This window comes from Lontra canadensis, unplaced genomic scaffold (genome assembly GCF_010015895.1).
Source record: "Lontra canadensis isolate GAN:19392208 unplaced genomic scaffold, GSC_riverotter_1.0 scaffold379, whole genome shotgun sequence".
Taxonomy (NCBI): Eukaryota; Metazoa; Chordata; class Mammalia; order Carnivora; family Mustelidae; genus Lontra; species Lontra canadensis.
Genome location: NW_022631373.1, coordinates 66,124 through 86,469, shown reverse-complemented (window position 1 = coordinate 86,469; position 20,346 = coordinate 66,124).

Sequence of the window (20,346 nt, the reverse complement as noted above, 5' to 3'; positions counted from 1 at the left end):
TTTAAGAAACAATGCAGTGTATCTACATTTTCCTCTCATGTATATAAACAATAAAATTTTGGAATTAAAAATTTGGGGAAAGGGTCCTTTTTGCATTCATATACTTTGGAAAGGGGATGTAGTTTAACATAACTAAGTTTGCTTTGAAAATTTAAAAAATGGTTTAGTATCAGGGCTGTTTGCTTTTATTTTTCCTTTAATCATTCACTGCTATATTGAGCATTTTTTTCTCTTTCCACTTCCCAGTCATGAAAGTGCTTAGAACAGGGTGTAGCAAACATGAATTTTAACATGCTTTCAGTCTGTAAAGATTCCAGTCCTTGCTGGGGACTCAAGTTCCAGCACTCCTTTAAATTACATCCAACAGTGCTATTTTTAAAATGGGAAATAAATACCTTAAAAAGATGTGAATGTTAACTAGGTTTTATGTACCTGAAAAGAGTGATAAATTACTGATCCTTGAAATACTTCTATCTACATTTCCTCTCCACTGCTTAACAGCAACTTCATTTGCTTTTAAGTAATCTTCAGCCAACCTGGGGCTGGAACTTAAAACCCCAAGATCAAGAGTCACATGCTTTATGGACTGACCCAGCCAAGTGCCCCTCAACAGCAACTTTAAAGCAAAGCAAACTACTCCATCATAAGATCTAACAGTTGTAAATACATAAAATAATTACTGCAAAATTTCTAGGAATCCTGATAATCCCAGTTCTTGTGTTTGATAAAATTAGAACATAAGACTTTAAATACTACTGGTAAGTGAAAAATAAATACCTTTGTCAATTGCTATTAATTACAACTTCTTTCATTTCTGAGAAAGCTGAAAGACAACAGGACTCCTTGTTCCGTAGGACTTCAATACAACACATTTTGATTGAATTCATTAAGTTAGCCTTACAGGTTGTCTTCCTAACAAGTGGGACACTGTTCCTTAGGTTTGAAATTAAGTTAAGGACTAGCTCTCATGCTACAATTCTCTACCTGTGTAGGGGTGAGAAAAGGAAAGGGATTGTTGGGGAGAGTTCTAAATTCGAAATGTAAGAAAGCTCTCAAAGCAAGACTTAGGTCAAATGATAAACCCATGTTTTGGAAATCCCATCCAATAGAAATATAATGAAAGACACATGTCATTTTAAGCTTTTTTAGTAATCATTTTGAAAAGTAAGAACAAACATGAAATTAATTATCCAAAATCTTCCAATATGCAATCATCAGGAAACTTACTGAGATATTTTACTTTTTTTTCTTACCAAGTCTGTGGAATCCAGTGTATCTTCTACTTAGAACATACCTCATTTCAAGTGCTCTCTGGTCACATGTGGCTACCGCACTCAAGTGCACAGGTCTGAAGAAACAAAATCTGAGAGTCAAGGAGCGAAGAGTAATGTTGGGTACAAACTTTGCAAAGTGTAGCTTATGTGATTAATTTCATGAGCTTTAGCTTTTGAGCCCACATGAAAGTGTTTTTCTAAATTTCAAACCATTGCAAGCAGTTAATAATGGCATTGGAATTATCAGTAAATACAGTGAGATTCTTAATGGCCTTGTTACAGATTGAACGGTGTGTCCTCTCCCTCCCCCATTCATGTTGAAGCATTAACTCCCAGTACTATAGAATGTGACTGTATTAAATTCAAATTAAATTCAAATAAAGGGTTAGGGTAATCCAACATGACTGGTGTCCTTAGATTGTCCACACTGAGAGATACCAGGGGTTCACACGCAGGGAGAGAAGAGATCACGTGAAGCCCTAATGAGAAAGTAGCTATGTGCAAGCCAAAGAGAGAGGTCTCAGAAGACCCCAAATCTATCGGCACCTTGATTTTAGATATTCAGCCTCCAGAATTCAGAGAAAAGAAATATCTGTTGTTTTAACCACCCAGTTTGTGGTACTTTGTTACGGCAGCTGCAAGAGACTCATACAGGACCCTTGGTAAGAATGGAAAGATTGTCTCTACCTGAGGATGTGAAGGATTTTACAGGCTTGCTTTTGCTCTTCCCTCAATGGAAAAGAAACTGCTTTCTAGCTTGAGAATTTTATTATTGTTGTTATTGTTACCTTAGAAAATATAGCTTAAAAATTAGAAAGGTAGATTATATTGCTATCTTAATTATTAGTGAGTTGATAGGAAAGACTCTGGGACACAAATAGTAAGAAAAAATGTCTAAAAACACTATATGATGTTATGTCTGAATTTATCCATCTCTGTTTTCCCTTGCAATTTATTTGTACAAGAAACTGAGTTATTTGTTTATTAAGTGTCCAGAGTATGGATTTTGCTAATTGCACCTCATGCTGTCATGTAATACATTACTTTGTCTTTCCTATATTTCTAATATTTTCTGTAAATTGATTAATAGATCTAGAAGTTGATCAGATTCAGATTCAAAGGACTGTATCACAGGTGATGTTGTATTTCTATCAGAAGGCACACAATGTTCAATCATTTCTCTTTTTGTGAAGTTTAAAGCCATTGATTTTTGCTTAAATCCATTAACTAATATAGAATTGCCAAATGGTGTTTTTCTAATTGTCAATCCTTTTTATTTATTTGTTCAGTTATTTCTATAAAGAGAAAGTTTCCTTCATCAACCGTTTGGTTGTCCTTTCTTAATGGAAAGGCAGAAAATTGGTTTAATTCTTTCCCTTTATTTATTAATTTTCAGAATAATGAGTTGATTCCCTAATACCCTTCAGAGGTGACCAATGATGGTATTTGATTAGTAGCATAGTATGTTCATGGATTTAAACTTATTTAACATAAGTAATATAAATGAGGCTCAGATTGCCTTGTGGTAGATTATGCTTTAAAGTTATAGAATTCAATAAATGAATTCAGTTTAATTTCATTAAGATGCTACTTGAGAATGTGCTAAAAGATAGATGAAACTCAATATTTAGTTTACTTCAATGAAATGGGCTTATGCATTTAAGTGTTGGCACAACCCTAATTTTAGTTGGGTCTCATGCCGAGAAGCCGTCTGTTTATACAATTTCAAAGAAATGGGAGGCATTGCAATTTCTTTCTTACCCTCTAATTACTGCTGTATAATCATATTTAAATGTCATCAAAATCTCTCAACACAGCACCTTACCCATGTAGTAAGAAAAAATGTCTGGAAATGTATGAGTTTGAGAAGACTCAGAAATCACCAGTCATGCAGACTTCCATGCTGGCACTCGATCAAGCGGTGCACTGAAGAGAACATGTTGGTGAACAGGCATTACTAATTTCACCAGCGAAATACTAAAACCTCTATCCCGGGGTATGTGTCAGTGAAATTGGTAATTTTTAAAGAAAAATTATACTCATTGTATAGCCCAGAGGCTCCCATGGCAGGATTAATTAACAGCTTTTGTGAAGAAGTTTTGAAGTCATTGAATTTAAGTGAACATAAAGAATTACGCTTTTCTAAGCAAACTACCAACTAGAGCTACTTATTTTAATGTTTTTGAAAAATTGGCAAGCATTGGATGAGGCAATAGATCATCCAGGATAGATAACATTTTAATAGATTTGAAGACACTTGCTGAAATGGTAAAGAAAAAGGAGCCTGTAGACTTGGTCAGCTCATATTACAAAATATTAATTATTAACTAGAAAAATGCATTATCTCACAAGGGTCATTTTCTTCTGTCTTTAGTGTGCTAACTAGTTTATGAATTCGATTACAATAGTACAAAGAATGTCTTATTTTCCTTTTCTCATATGCTTCCTGATATTTTAAAAAGCATAAATTATTGGGATACCTGGATGGCTCAGTCCGTTAAGTGTCTGCCTTGGACTCAGGTCTTGATCCCAGGATCCTGGGATCCAGTCCCAAGTTGGGCTCCTTGCTCGGGAGGGAGCCTGCTTCTCTCTATGCCCACTGCTCTCCCTGGTTGTGCTCTCTCTCTGACAAATAAATAAATTTTAAAAAATAAAATCTTTAAAAACATAAATTATTGCTAAGAATTTTGAAAATTTTTAAATGAGAATCTTAACCTTTTTTTAATACTTTATTGGCATATAGCTTCTAAACTTAAAATTCTATGCAATCTAGAAGTGAAACATCAGAATTCCAATGATGAATTTATTTAAAACAAACCAAAAATATGCAAATACCAGAGTTTCCTCTGAACAATAATGAAAGTTATTATTCAAATCTCTTGAGAAAATCGACATTTTTTTAGCATTCTTACACAGAGCACAAAGATCTTTTCATGCTTAACGCTTAGTGAACAAAGATAAACTTAATATACAATCCGGAAAAAATATAGTCATGGTAATATCAAATGAGGACTATTTCTTCTGAAGCATTTCTGCCATAATTTCTTGAGACTTAGAACACAAAATAAGTGTTTTTATTGAGAAAATGCAGGATTTTTTTGTTTATTTAGATCAAGAAGACTTTTTAAGGAATGCCTGGGTGGCTCAGTGGGCTAAGAGTCTCCCTTCGGCTCAGGTCATGATCACAGGGTCCTGGGATTGAGCCCCACATTGGGCTCCCTGCTCAGCGAGAAGCCTGCGACTGGACTCCCACCCCACCCTCCCGCCCCTGCTTGTGCTCTTTGACAAATAAATAAATAAAATCTTAAAAAATATATATTTAAAAAAAAGTTTTGTTTAAACTAGTTGTTTGTAAAGCATGTTTCTGTTCTGAATTCCAGTTTTGTTATCAAAAGTATATTTGCAAGTAATAAATACATATTTCATACATAAAAATTTATATATAAAATTAATAGTAGAGCATAAGTTCATATTTATGCATGATTTGATATGTTTTTATAAATACACAAACATTACACAGTGATATGTATTTATTATAAATATATAATATATATTTAAAATCAAGTTTAGGGGCACCTGGAGACTAATCTATAATGTGATTTTTTTTAATGTCGAACAAATTTAATTATCATATAGCCTTGATTACAGACATTAGATGAAAACAAATCAAATATTATAAAAACAATGCTTGGTATATGTTTTAAATTTGTATGTCAAGTTTCTATTTTAATAGCATTTTAATAAATAGCAGGAAAAAATAAAACACAGAAGATGCATATTTAGGTTATCTAGTGGCAGATTATAAGCCACTGGAAACTCAGTGGTATAAAACAACAACTTATTTTTAAAGCTTTATTGATGTATAATTGATACACAGTACACTGCATATAGTTAAAGGACACAATTTGATATGCACACATATGTACACACCTGTGAAACCATCACCAGAATCAAGATAATGATCTTATCCGTGATGATTCTGTGGGTCAGGGATTAGAGCGGACACAGCAGGGACAGCTTGTCTCCGATACGTGTTTGGGGCCACCAGCTGGGGTTTCTTTTTGAATAGTTGGAGACTGCTGGGATAGCTAGATTGGGGCCATATGTCTGGGATCTTCATTCTTCTTCATGAGGTGTTTGCTAGGATTAGAAGACCTAAAATGGTTCCTTGACACTGGTCTTGGTGCCTGGCTGGGATGTCTGCACCAACGGATACCCAGCAGGTACTCTCTGTTCTCATGGCTGTCTCAGGATAGTCAGAGTTACTGCATGGCTGCCTACTTCTCCCAGACGTGGAGTTTCAAGAGCGTGTTCCAAGGGACAGGAAGTAGAAGCTGCCAGTCTCTTATAGTCTATTCTCAGAAACTGGCACAGCTCACTTCCACTGTACTTTTATTGGTCAAAATAGTCACGGAGCCCATTCGGACTCTGGGAATGAAGGACGCGGACACCACCTCTGGGAGAAGTGTCAAATTCTGACCATCTCTAAACCACTACAACATATGTTGAATATGCTATATTCCTGATTAAAAGAAGACTTCAAATTGAAAACAAGAATAAACTAGTTTGTGGGGATTACAAAGGCAGTGATAGAGGAAAGAGATGGAAGAAATTCCGTCAGCTCCTCTGTCTTCATTGCTCTTTATCAAGCAATGTTCTTCAAAGAACTTGGAGCTGTTATGCCCTGACATATGCACCCATATGATCACAGGGGTCACATATGCACCCATATGATCATAGGGGTCACATATGCACTCATATGATCATGTGATCAAGTAATCATATGATCAAGTAGTATGGTAAATACTATTTTTATTGTAGAATATTGTATCATTTAACATTTAAAGAGGGTTTTTTTTTTAAGATTTTATTTATTTATTTTGACAGAGAGAGAGAGATCACAAGTAGGCAGAGAGGCAGGCAGAGAGAGAGGGGGGAGCAGGCTCCCTGCTGAGCAGAGAGCCCGATGCGGGGCTCAATCCCAGGACCCTGAGATCATGACCTGAGCTGAAGGCAGAGGCTTTAACCCACTGAGCCACCCAGGTGCCCATGTGTCATTTAATATTCAGTATATTTTCACTATATAAATTATTATCAATATTCCAAAATCATTGAGACATAATTCAGTAAAAGCATTTGAGATGGACTCATCAGATTCTGTTTATGTTATCTTCTTAGGGCATTATGCTATTGGGAATCTACCGTACTTTATTTTCCTTTGTAAGAATTCCATTCTTTCTTTTTAAAGGGGCAGTGGCATCAGGGGTGGAGAGGATTACAGCTCTACAAAAGGATGAGCTGTATTTTAACCAGCTTTACTAGAGATAATTTCAAATAGATAGCTTCATATATTCTGAATAAATATAATAATCTGCTATGAGGATAGCATGTTGAAAAAGTGTCATTAAGCCATATATATTTAAATGTAAAGATATATATGTTTCTTATATGTTCAGCCACTATGTGAAATGTGTACATTTAGCATAAAAACTAGCAGCCAAAATTTTAGTTAGAGAAGTACACCAACTAACTTAACACTAAACTTAACTGCCACAGGAGAACGTTTTTACCGCAGTCTTTTGCAAAACACAAGGGAAAGCTAGCGAGTAAATACAGTTGCCAATGGAAAAAGGGGTACCTGAGTCATTTAAGGGGGATTAAATAAATGTTTTAATCATTATTTCTAATATTTCTGTGAACAGGGAAGTGGCCACACTTGGGAAGAGAGAATGTCCTCGTGTCATCCTTTTTGGTTCCTCTCAACCACAGCTCATCTCAAGTAATAATTGTTCAGTGGTTTTTTAAGTTTCTCACCATATCTTTATTGCTAAGACATTTCCTCTTTTGCCTGAAGCACACTGGCAGAAGAAGAAGCAAGATAGAATCTGTTTGTGGGCACACGTGCTCGCCTGCATGTATTCTCCCATCAGAGAGATTACAAAGAACCATTAAATATGTTAGTCATTTGGAATGCCAGAGTTAGAGCGGTGACGAGGTGAAGAGGTTTGATCATCAGATAAATCTGAAGGTGATTTACAGAAGCAGGTAGTGTCTGTTGAAGAGTAGAGTTTAAGGCAGTGACATTCCTTGGGAGAATAGAGGCTGCACCCAAAGCGAAGCAATGAAAGCAACAGGTTTCCTTTGGTTTAAGTATTTTTTATATATTTGTTTACAGAATGTTTAAAACATATTTCGCATCTGCTTTTTTAAGAGTTTCCTAGCAGGTTTTTTTTTTCTTTTCTTAATCAGTTTCTCTACAGAGTTATACCACTACCAAGAAGTTAGGAGATCATGTAACCAGTGTGAAAAGCTATTAAAATTAATTATTGTATAGAGGTTAGATAAGGTTAAAGTATCTACCCACCCACCAACATTCCAGACCTCTGGTAGATGTGTGTGTGCAGGATGATAAATAAGTGTTTGGTATTTATAACATTAATTGATTAGTATTAGAAGAAATAGCAGTCACTCCTGGTGAATGAGTAAACGACGCTAGAGAAGAGACTCCGAAGTATTCCCATGTCACCCAGACTTACGTCCTCGTGTTTCCAGCATGGGTGGGTGCTCAAAATGAAGCTTGTTTGTTCTTTCTCAACAAAATCGTCCCAGATGATGTCAGAAAAAAGAGTGGTTTTATCTGTGGAATTCCATGCAGAACCAGTTTCTCTCAAATTGTTATCAATTTGAGTCTCCTATGTAGGAGCTATGACGCTAGGTTTTCAGGATTACAATCATTAAGAGACCAAGTTTCCTGTCCCTCAGGAATACAAGGGCTTCAAGCAAGTCTTGTAAATAGATTGTGAAATACAGCAGAAAGCCACCTGGAAAGAAAAAAAAAAAGTAGTAGATGCATATCTTAGAGAAGATTTCAATGCTAAAAACAATTAAAATTAAAATGTGAAAAAGAAGTACTGGAAAAGTCTAAGGGAGCATTTCTAACTATCAGATTGGGGAAGACCCTACTCTTCTGTAACAAATTCAACCACAAAATTCTAACCGAAATCAAAGATAAATGACAAACTGGGAAAAAATATTTACTGTTTATATTTAATGTATGTATTTATTTATTTAAGACTTATTTACTGTTTATGTTTAATGTATTTATTTATTTATTTAAGATTTAAGATTTATTTATTTATTTATTTGAAACAGAGAGACACAGCAAGAGAGGGAACATAAGCAGGGGGGAGTGGGTGAGGGAGAAGCGGGTTCCCACTGAGCAGCGAGCCAGGCTTGATCCCAGGAGCCTGGGACCATGACCTGAGCCACCCAGGCACCCCTTACTTACTTTTTTAAAGTAAGCCTTACACCCAACATGGGACTTGAACTGATGATTCTAAGGTCAAAAGTCACGTACTCTACCAACTGAGCCATCTGGTTGCCCCTTTAATGCCTCTATTATAAATAAACGGTTAAATTCCTGGAAGAATTTGTAAAAGTTTATTGAGAAAACAACATCCCAATGAATCTGAGCAAGGAACAGGGACTGGTCAAATAAGAGAAAATATAAATGACTCTAAAATATACTACAACATGTTCAACTTCATTTATAAAAATGGAACTACAGATTGAAATGAGATCATTTCTTGCTTATTAGATTTAAGAAAAATAAAAAGCCTGATAACACAGTGTTAGTAAGGATGTGGGAGAACAGTGACTTTCATATATTATTGCTAGATGTTTAAGTTAGTAAAATCTCCGCGGATAACAATTTTGAAATATCTATCAATGCTATAAATGCATGTTCTCTTATACCCAGCAGTTCTACCTTTAGGGACTCATCCCATAGATACACGCACACAAGCAAAATGACATGCATACCTTATGATTAACTGCAGCATTATCTGTAATAACAAAAAAGGAGCAAAAGAAAAACAACCTGAATGTCCATCAATAGAGGTTGGATTATATACATTTGAGTACATCCATATGATGGACTACTATGTACTTTCCCTATTTATTGCTATTCACAAACCACCCTAAATATAGGGGCTTAAAACAATATCAATTATTGACTTTTTCTCAAAATTCTGTGGGAGACTGGACTTAGCTAAGAAGGTTCTAGGTGATGTCGTTTGGGGTTGCAGTTATCTGAAGATTCAGTTACACTGGAGTGTCCAAGATGGCTCAGTCACAGGGCCGGCAGTTGGTACAGCATTGGGCGGAGGAAAATCAGCTGGGATTGTGGACCATAGTGTGTTGGCATAAACTCTCATCTGTGTGGCCTCTCCTCACAGCTTGGTGTTCTTCCAGGGTGATGGCTAGCTTCCAGAAGGGAGTGTTCCCAGGATGTAAAGCTGAAGATTGCTTAAGGCCCAGCCTCAGAAGTCATACACTTCTACCTCATTCTATTGACAAAATAAGTTACAAGGGCAGGCCAGATTCAAGGGGAGGGAAATAGATTCCATCTCTTTAAGTAGAAGAGGGGCAAAGAATTTGTGACCATCTGTAGTCTACCAAACCATGCATCTGTAAAATAGAAAGAGGTAATACTTTATATACTGACTCAGAATAATTTCTGGTATCCATTGTTAAGTGATGGGTGTATAACAGTGTGTATAATATGATAGTATCTATGTATAAAAAAATGTGGGGTGGGGAGAACATACTTAATTGCTTACATGTGCCAGAGATTATCTTTAGAGAAATACACAAGAAACTAGATATCTAGTTCCAGGAGTGGAAAAATGTTCACTGGGTTTCTCATTGTACCTTTCAAATTTTGTACAGTGTGAATGTATTACCTGTTTTAAAAAGCTAACCCATAAGGATTATAAGTATTACAGGCTACATTTTCTGAGCTAGAAGTTAAAATATATTTATTTTAGTATATTTATTTAGTAATTTAGTAATAAAATATGTTTATTCAGTAGACAGAAGGAGATTTGAAATCTATCCCTAAAAAGTATCAATTTTGATAGTGATTATATTCATCATGTGTCTGGAGAGCAGGAAACAGAGGACTGACTACCTGTATTGGGAGAGAATGACCCAGGATGGCCAGGCAAAGAAGTCGCTTTTATACTGGGCTGGAAAAATGAAAACACATTCTGAAAGGGGCACCTGGGTGGCTCAGTCAGTTGAACTTCTGACTTTTGGTTTCAGCTTGGGTCATGATCAGGGGTCCCATGATCCAGGCCCACATTGGACTCCATGTTCAGTAAGAAGTCTGCTTGGGAATCTCTCTCTCCCTCTCTCTCTCTGCCTCTCACCCCACTCCTGCTCTCTCTCTCTCAAATAAATAAAGCTTAAAAAAAAAAAAAAAAGGATAGCGTGCAAATATTGGTGAGCTGCAGTAAGGAGAAATCGAGAAGGGTCAAGCCTGATGGCTTCAATTTTTTATGTGAAAGATGAGGCAAGGTCATATGCTGATGGGAGTTTTGGGGAAAAGAAGGAAGGCTTGAAGAGAATCGTTAAGTGTGGCAGCATTTTTGTCAGAAATGAGTAAGAGAACTAAGAACAAGTAGAATAGCTTGGGTTAAAAAATACGAGTTTACAACCCTGCCCTCAACACAGCGATGAGATTTTTCTCATCCGACTCAGATACAGATAAAACAGATAATGAAGTGATCTAAGATCAAGGCTGGAGAGGACAGGTGTAGGAGAAGGACAGGAGAGGACTGGTGTGGGAGAAGGACAAAAGAATGTGGGATGTGGGGGCGCCTGGGTGGCTCAGTGGGTTAAGCCGCTGCCTTCGCCTCAGGTCATGATCTCGGAGTCCTGGGATCGAGCCCCGCATCAGGGCTCAGCAGGGAGCCTGCTTCCTCCTCTCTCTCTGCCTGCCTCTCTGCCTGCTTGTGATCTCTGTCTGTCAAATAAATAAATAAAATCTTTAAAAAAAAAAAAAAAAAAAGAATGTGGGATGTGGTGTGAGAGATTTAAGGGTATGGACCATGTGATCCTGGACAGGAATCCAGAAGAAATGAGAAATGATGGGAAATCAGCAGGACCCCTGAGGACTCCGGGGATAGTAATGGAAGCAAGGGCAGTAAAGCTAGACCAATAGGAGATAATTCGATGACGAGTTTAAAGTTGAAAATTTCAAACACAGCACAATTCTGGGTAAAGATACAATCCAAGGAATAAATGACCATGGGGTTCCGCTTCTAGTATTGGTTGCTAGAAATGTACTGGCCATGTTTCACTTGGGGGCATTACTTTTTGACACATAAGTATAAATTGATTAAGTCCACTTACCACACTGGGACAGGGTTCTAGTAACCATATTTTATAAACCCCGCTAAAAACGTGGCTTACCGATGGCCCCTACTTCTTGGTGACTTGTTAAGTATTTATATGAAAAGACAACACAATGTACAACATATTTTGTAGTTTGTAGTTTTGTAGTATTTTGGTAGCGTGTTAGAAAATTCAGGAATCACAATTCATGTTGACACTATAGAAATAATTTAAAAACTTCAAAGGATGATGCAGAAAATTAAATACTTTCAAACATATTTAAAATACAACCATCCTGAGTTAGGCTGTAAACTTCTTGAGAGAAGAGACCATTTTTTTCACTCTGGGCTTTCCAATATCCCCTTTGCCTCCTGGCTCTGCTCGAGCTCTGCCATGTTTGGAACAGTGCAGATCATAGTAAGAGATAAATAATACTTCTTGTTTAAGTTGCTGGTTGGTGATTTTATTTGTATCTTTGGGGCAGTTGGATTCCAACTAGAATAATCGACCCCCATCCCCCCAAGGATGGGTGTGTTCTTTCTTATTCTACTCCTGAAGAACAGGCTACTTCCCTGCTTAGATTCCAAATTCCTTAGGAAAACAGAAGCTGCAACAAAACCACACCAGTAACTTCCACTCACATGTCAGTTTTAAAACAACTTGGGAAAGGTCAGCCTATTTGACTTCCTGCTATTGTTGAATTTACCCAGTTCCTGATTATATTACAGTGTGGTGGTGATTTTTAAAGGCGATTCCTTTATCTGTTTTGATTTTCTAAGCAACATAAATTAGCCAGGAACTTTCTTTTCACCCTGAATACTATTTGCCTTGGGAAAAGATTAGCTGTGATAAAAGCCTTTATCTTTAGTGGCCTTTGCAAGAACATCTGTGGCTCGATGAGTGGAAACCCGGTCAACTGATAGGGTAGAAGGGAGCCAAGGAAAGCACACCAGTGACACGGAGAGGTCATCTGTATGTACTGAATCTCAGTAGCAAGGCCAAGGGCACTCCTTGGTAGATCAAGGACTAAAATTTAGACTTATTGGAAATTGGGGTTTTAGTGTTCTATGGTTTCACTTTGTTTTTATTTCTGTTGCTTTGAAGTTATTAGCTTTGCCCCAGTCATCTGAAAATACACATTTATTTACACCATGTAATGGTTGACACGAACACGGCCCGTAGAAAATGTTCCTAAGGAAGATTTTTAGCCTGTCTTCTGCAAAATTCAGAACAAAATATCATTTCAATATTTTTCATTTTATCTTTTTTTTTTTTTTACTTTTAACTACCAGTACTAGTCTAAAATTTTCATTAGTTCTCTATGTAGTAATCTCTACATTTTTAGTTCACTTTTAAATGCTGCACAGACAGTATTTGGTCATTAAAGTGAAATTTAATGTATTCACTATGGAGAAGAAGTTGAATATCAAAGGTACCATTTCAAAACAAACAAATGAAAAAGTAGGGTGGGAGTAGTCTGGGGGTGGGGGGCACTGGACTAGACATGTTTAGAGCATAATTTCTTTCCCTGATGACTTGAATGAGTTCCATGAGCAAGCAAGTTTTTAGTCTTGCAAAAATTCTACTTACCAGAAGAATGTTCTGAAGGCAATTAGGTATATGGGATCATCAGCGTTTAGAAAGTTGGCTACCAAACAAGTAAGCTCAATGTAAGGATGAGTCGGGTAAAACAGTGGTTAAGAGCCCAGATTCTTCTCTGCTTACTTCCAATAGTGTGACCTTGGGTCATCTACTTAACCTCTCTGTGCCTCTGGTTCCTCATCTGTAGAATGAGAATAACAGAACTACCTCTTAGAGTTGGTGTGAGGATTAAATGAGGTAATTACACACAGTATCATGAACAGTGCCTGGTACATTGTGAGCAGTCAGGCATGACAGAGAGTGTTCTACCTAGCTTTCAAATTTGATGTAGATTTCAGATGAGTCATTAAAATGGTGGATGTTTTAAAACAATGTCCTTTTCTAGAGATGGAAAAGTAGAGGAAGACCAAAGAGTCTTGAATTCTATGGAGGGATTGTGAAAGAAGAGAATGATAATTAAGCATTTGGTTGGGAACAATAAGAAAATGGGCTTAGTTTATAGCAGGAAAAGCTACACTTTGAGTTTGTAGATTTCCTGGCACATTGCACTGTAAGATACTATTGATCTGGGAATTGCAAAGTAAAGAAAGGCTACTTGATTTCAGTCAACATGGTTTTAATAAACTTTGAAGCGTCTCTGTGTCCTTTTGGTTTGATATGAGGTATAGTGATTTGACATAAATATGCTACTAACTAAAGGAAAAGAACTAGATTCTAACACTATTAGGACCACCTAACAGGGAGAATCATTTCATCAAGGGTTTCTTGTTAATGATTCAGTCATTAAACTCCCTTATTTGGGTTCCAAGACCAATGATCCTCCTAGGGAAGGAGTACATGGTATTTATGGTATTTATGGTGATGTTTATGCCCTGAGAATATTCCATATGAATTACAATGGAAAGCAACAGTGTTTGACCTCCAGTAAGCTATTTAAATTTGTTAGCAATCTCAATTTAAATCACTGTATAGATATCTTCCCCCATTCTGTGGGTTGTCCTTTGGTTTTGTCTACTCATTCCTTTGCTGTATCCAAAATCTATAAAGGACTTATCAAACTCAACACTCAAAGAACAAATAATCCAATCAAGAGATGGGCAGAAGGTGAAACAGACATTTCTCCAAAGAAGACATACTAATGGCCAATACACACAATAAAAAATGCTCCATATCATTTGGCATCAGGGAAATACAAATCAAAACCACAATGAGATACCACCTCACACTGGTCAGAATGGCTAAAATTAACAAGTCAGAAAACGAAAGACGCTGGCGAGGATACAGAGAAAGGAGAACCCTCTTACACTGCTGGTGGGAATGCAAGACGGTGCAGCCACTCTGGAAAACAGTATGGAGGTTCCTCAAAAAGTTGAAAATAGAGCTACCTTATGACCCAGCAATTGCACTATAGGATATTTACCCCAAAGATACAAATATAGTGATCCAAAGGGGCACAGCCATCCCAATGTTTATAGCGACAATGTCCACAACAGCCAAACTATGGAAAAAGCCCAGATGTCCATTGACAGACGAATGGATAAAGAAGGTGGGATATCTATATACAATAGAATACTACTCAGCAGTCAAAAAATGAAATCTTGCCTTTTGCAATGACGTGTTTAGAACCAGGGTATTATGCTAAGTAAAATCAGCCAATCAGAGAAAGACAATTATCATATGATCTTGCTGATACGAAAGACAATTATCATATGATCTTGCTGATATGTGGAATTTAACAAACAAAAGAGAGGATCATAACGGAAGGGAGGTAAAAATAGAACAAGACAAAATCAGAGAGGGAGACAAACCATAAGAGACTCTTAATCATAGGAAACAAACTGAAGGTTGTTGCAGAGGAGGTGGGGGGATGGGATAACTGGATGATGGACATTAAAGAGGGCAGTGATGTAATGAACACTGGGTGTTGTATAAGACTGATGAATCACTGACCTCTACCTCTGAAACCAATAATACATTGCATGTTAATCATTCAAATTTAAATAAAAATATAAAATTTAAAAAGGAAAAAAATCAGTGTAGATTATCTCTATGACATGCTATTACGAGTTATAGGATTTTGATTTTTGAGGGGTTCATGAAGTTTTAAAACTCATTAATTTTTTTTATATTTACTATTTCATTTTCTTAAAAGTAGCACACAAACTTAAATTCAAAACATTTTTAAACCAAATTTAGTCCAGAACAAATGTTAAAAAAAATTGGTAAAATGATATTTTAAAAGCAAATGTGAGGAAATTTTAGAGAAAAATTGGAGTACCACACTGACATCATAATTAAATTTTAGCTCAAAGGGATTTTAAAGATCATTTAATTTTCCCACCCCTCGTCCGATTATAGACAGGCTGCCTTTGCCGAACCGTGAGATGAACCATGTTTCTGAAACTTGTGCGACAGGGAAGCTATGTGGCCCTAAATGGCATCCTGCTGACAGATGGGAAAATGGAAGTGGAGGAACTTGCCAGACTTCTTGAGACATTTAGTTCCTTGTTGGTTTCTAGGGCTCTTTCCAAACTCCATAGGGTTGAAATAAAAGTTGACCTGTTAAATCTAAATTCACATTATTACCAGGACACATCATTCAGCTAAAATCAGCTAAAACGGATCTAAATAATTAAATCATTAAAATCATCCAATTATTAAAAATTCATGCTTCACCGGAGACTGAGTTTTTTGGAAACAGCTGAAACATGCATCCAAAGGAAGGACATAGGACAGACTAGAGAAGATATTGTATAGCTGTTTAAGTAGCAATAGTGTTACTTCTTTAAAAAAAGAAAAAAAAAAAGTAGCAGCCGGCCTGAGGTAGAAGGTGGGCAGAGACCACAGGGGAGAAGCCCAGGTCTGGAGCCCTTGGGCAGCAGAAAGCTCTAGGGATTTGCCAGGAGCTGTTTTACCCGGCAGCGCTCTTCCTGGTTTTCCATATCATCATTTTAATTGTATGGGATCATGGTTAAGGTGGACTCACAGAAGGAGAAATTCTTTGGGGAACCTATAAAATATAGGTGACAGCGGTCATTGAGAGCCAGCTGAAGGAGTTCTTGGGTGGGTAACAGAGAGTGCATAGCAGAAGCAGGGGTAAGACGAAGGTATTTCCTTTTGCATCTGAGATGGTACGTCACTCCTATCCTTTGGATTTCAAAGTAGGTAGAAGCTTATGTGAATAGAAACTTGCAGTTTTATTATTATTATTTTCTATCCTGGTAAATGACTCATTCTATGGTCATATTGTGATCCAATCTCCTTACATCTGCCCTTGATAGGCAGGATGTGTCCCCTACTTCTTTGGCATTCCTCACAACACAGAGCACTACCCATGGGGTTGTACTAAATTTGTCTCAGATTATTAAGGTAAGAGAAAGGGAGAAAAGGATCCCTAGTTCTCTCGGTTGTTGTTTATCCTTGCAAATACATCATGTATGTGCCCTCATTTGTCCAAGCTTGTTAATTGGGTGCGAGCCCCGTATGTTCATTCGCCTCCACAAAGGCTTCCTATAAATCACAACCTGTTCCAGTACCAAAAAAGCCCACAGAAACACACACACACACACACACACAAAACAAACAAAAAAAGCCCCCAGCTAGCTGGCATTGAAAGTGCTGGCAGACAGAAGCTGTAATCTGTTGGTAATTTTCTAAAGTTTCTGTGTTGATTACTATTTGGGTAGTGTCCACGTCACTGATGAGGAGTTCACAACTCACAGCTGCCCCGGGAGCAAGACAACATCTGCACAAAAAACAGACCAGGATTATTCAGACAATGAAAAGAGCTAGTGACTGCTAATGCTATTGTCAATGATCTTCTACAAGAATTCCAATTAAATGAAAATCAAATGCCGGTCCTTGGAGGCCATATGGTGTGGTAAAGGAGCACCCCCCCGCCCCCGCCCAAGTCCAGACCATGTTCCTCCCCTAACTCTCTCAACACCTGGCCACGAAAGACAACGCTCAGCGACACAAGCCCAGGCCCAGGCACAGTTGTTTAGGGCGGGAAGAAAGGACCTGCTGCTTCAGTAACCCAAAGACACCAGAAAAGGTAAGGTTCATTTTTTAATTTTTTTAACTTTTTTTTTTAGATTTTGTTGTATTTTTTTATTTGAGAGAGAGAGAACAAGCACCATCAGGGGGAGTGGCAGGCAGAGGAAGTGGGAGAGGCAGGCTGCCCACTGAACCAGCCAGACATGGGGCTGGATCCCAGGACACCAGGATCATGACCTGAGCTGAAGGCAGATGCTTAATGGACTGAGCCACCCAGGTGCCCCAGTAGAGCTCATACTAGACTGAGACACTGGGAAGGACAAAAGGGAAGGATCCGGCTCAAAGAGAAAACTGCTGAGAACAGTGCCAAGAGAGGTAATAACAACTCAATTTTAGGGCCTGTGGTATACCACACACTTTAAAAAGAAAGTTACTAATGTATTTTTGGAACATGGAAGAGATGACCATAATCCTTCAAGACTTCATTAATTTACACCACTCAGCAGCTGTGGCCTTGCAATGCCATAAAACAGGCCTTAAGCAGAAGATATAGCTGTGTTCCATTGAGGAAACAGATTCAGAGAGGTCGAGGTGCCTGGGGCCACACGGTGGTCGCATGGCGCCATTTTTCCTTCTTTGCCATTGGAGATTTGAGCCAAGCTTTCTGATGATTTAAGCTGCCCAGGGTAAAGAACTGGAGAGATTCCTATTCTCCATAGTCTGAGATGTTCTCTCTTGGTGATAAAATGCCTCCTCTTCTCCAAGGAACTTGCAGAGAGAGGAGGGCTGAAAAAAAAAGGAGGAGAGGGCCAGAAGGAGGAATCTGAGAGAAGGTAAAGGAGAAGGGGAAAAGGAGAAAGAGAAACACCAGAAGGTACGAAATAAAGGGAAGAGCTAAGTGGGGTCATCATCACAGAAGGGATCCGGATAAACACTCTATTTTCTGAAAGTCACCAAGGGCACAGAGGCCTGTTTTCTCTGGGTGTGACAAATGCTTCGAAGGGAACTTCACCCCCCTACAGAAAGCATTTTTTAACAAAGGAGTAGATCTACCTTATATTTATTTATTTTGATAGCTTCAGACTGGTTTTGATCCTAACATTACATAACCTTTATACCAGATATATTATAAAAGTATATATAAACCAAGTGTTTAATAATAAGGCGCCATAGAAAAGTTCTAGGATATTACGCTATTTTCAGAGAAGCAGGGTGAGTGTGACCTCCCTGAACACGTGTGTATGATTACCTTCTACGTTGGCCATTGTGGTGTGAGATTAGTTGGTCTACTCACAGACAATTACAAGTATGATACGTTATATAATATATAATATAACAATTATAACATATATAATTATATAAAATATGTAAATTTATATAAATATATTCGTATATATTTATATTAAAAATATATACATATATAATTATATATAATATAAATATAATAATTTTAACTAACATTTATTAAACTTATTCTTTCTTACCACAGCCTTCCCTAAACAATCTGCTTAAAATTGCACCTTTAACGTTCTCTCCTCTCACCCCAATATTTTTATGGCTACTCCAAAATTTTATCTTGTTATCGTCTGTCTCCCGTCAGAGAACGTAAGCTTCCTGTAGCTGGGGTTGCTGACTGGTTCCTGCTACGTCTCCAGGGCTGGGTTCAGGGCTGGCTTCAGAGCTGGCACAGCAGAGGAGCTAAGTATCTGTTGAATGGATTAGGAACCAAGGAATGCTTTATTTCAAGAAGTATGCTTTCACTGGGGCACCTGGGTGGCTCAGTGGGTTAAAGCCTCTGCCTTCGGCTCAGGTCATGATCTCAGGGTCCTGGGATTGAGCCCCGCATCGGGCTCTCTGCTTCATGGAGAGCTCTCTTCCTTCCTCTCTCTCTCTCTCTGCCTACTTGTGATCTCTCTTTCTGTCAAACGAATAAATAAATTCTTTAAAAAAAAAAAAAAGAAGTATGCTTTTACTTTAAACTCATTATCTTTCTGGATTGTCCCCATGATTCTAAGATAGGAAGTGAGTCTTCAGAAAGTTTGAGTTAGTTGCCCCAAGTTTCACAGGTAGGAAGTACCACATAGGGCTTGAGCCAGGCTTTCTGATTTAAAAATCCTTTAATAACTGCCACGTGGCATAATAAATAACTCATGTGTACGTGTTTATACGTGTGCGTACGTGTGTTTAATCTCTGCAATTAGATTTATACATAACAAAGGACTCCCTCACTGGAAAACTCCATTGTATTCAACCAAAAGATGATGACAAGACAAAATGGAACAGTGAAAAGATAAAAATAAGGGTTTAGCTTTCTCTAGTGGCTGCTAAAAAGAGAATTGCTTGTGGGAGTGGGAAAAAAAACTGGGTGAAATTTTCCTTTTCTGTACATTTTTTCATAATCTGTTACACACATAGAAGTCCAATTTACCATTTTCCCTTAAATTAAACCAAATATGTAGGCATAGTCTTTCTGAGGGTGCTACGCTGCATGTCTTCCCGTCTTAGGGTTTTAATCCTAGCTCATCATGCTCTGCAGAGTAAGAGAGAGTTGGCTTTTCTTTTTGCATCCCAACCAACTATTTCCAGCTCTCTGCTCTGAACTCCTTTCAAAGGACGGACACGCTACACATTTTGGAGTCAGAGACGGTGTCCAGCACTCTTGGGCAACCTCCTAGAGGTCTAAGAATAGAGAAATGGAAGCTGCGAAGTGTAAAATGTGGCATGTTTAAATTATGATGGTGTCATCAACAGAATAGCAATTTAAGTCTTACTTTTCTCTTTCCAGTCTCTCAAGCTAAATTTAAGCATTTCACGTATGAATTCTGCCCTGAAATTGGAGGAAACATCATGGCATCCATGCCGAGCCAGGAGAACTGGATTCAAATCCCACTTCCACCGCTTGTTTGTTCTGTGGCCTTGAATAAATCGGAACTCATTTCCTCAGCTGGGATGGGAAGAATTGGGCCTGCTCTGGCGGCTTCTGTGGCTGAAAGATCTTAATCAGAGCGAGCATATGAAGGCCTTTCTAAACTTCAAAGTGCTTTACAAATGTTAACGTTTCACTCAGGAGATTTTTGTGACTCAGTGGATGGAATAAGAAAGGAGAACAGAAGTAATACAGTTTTTATGTATTGCCTTATACTATAATGCAGATATAATTCATCATATTTAATATTTATGGCCATTTTAAGAAAAAAACTCATTTGTCAAGACCAGTCAACATTAAACAAAATAAACCTATGAGTGTTTATCTGTGGGAAAGATTTGATTTACACGAGGTAATTTTTTCCTGCAG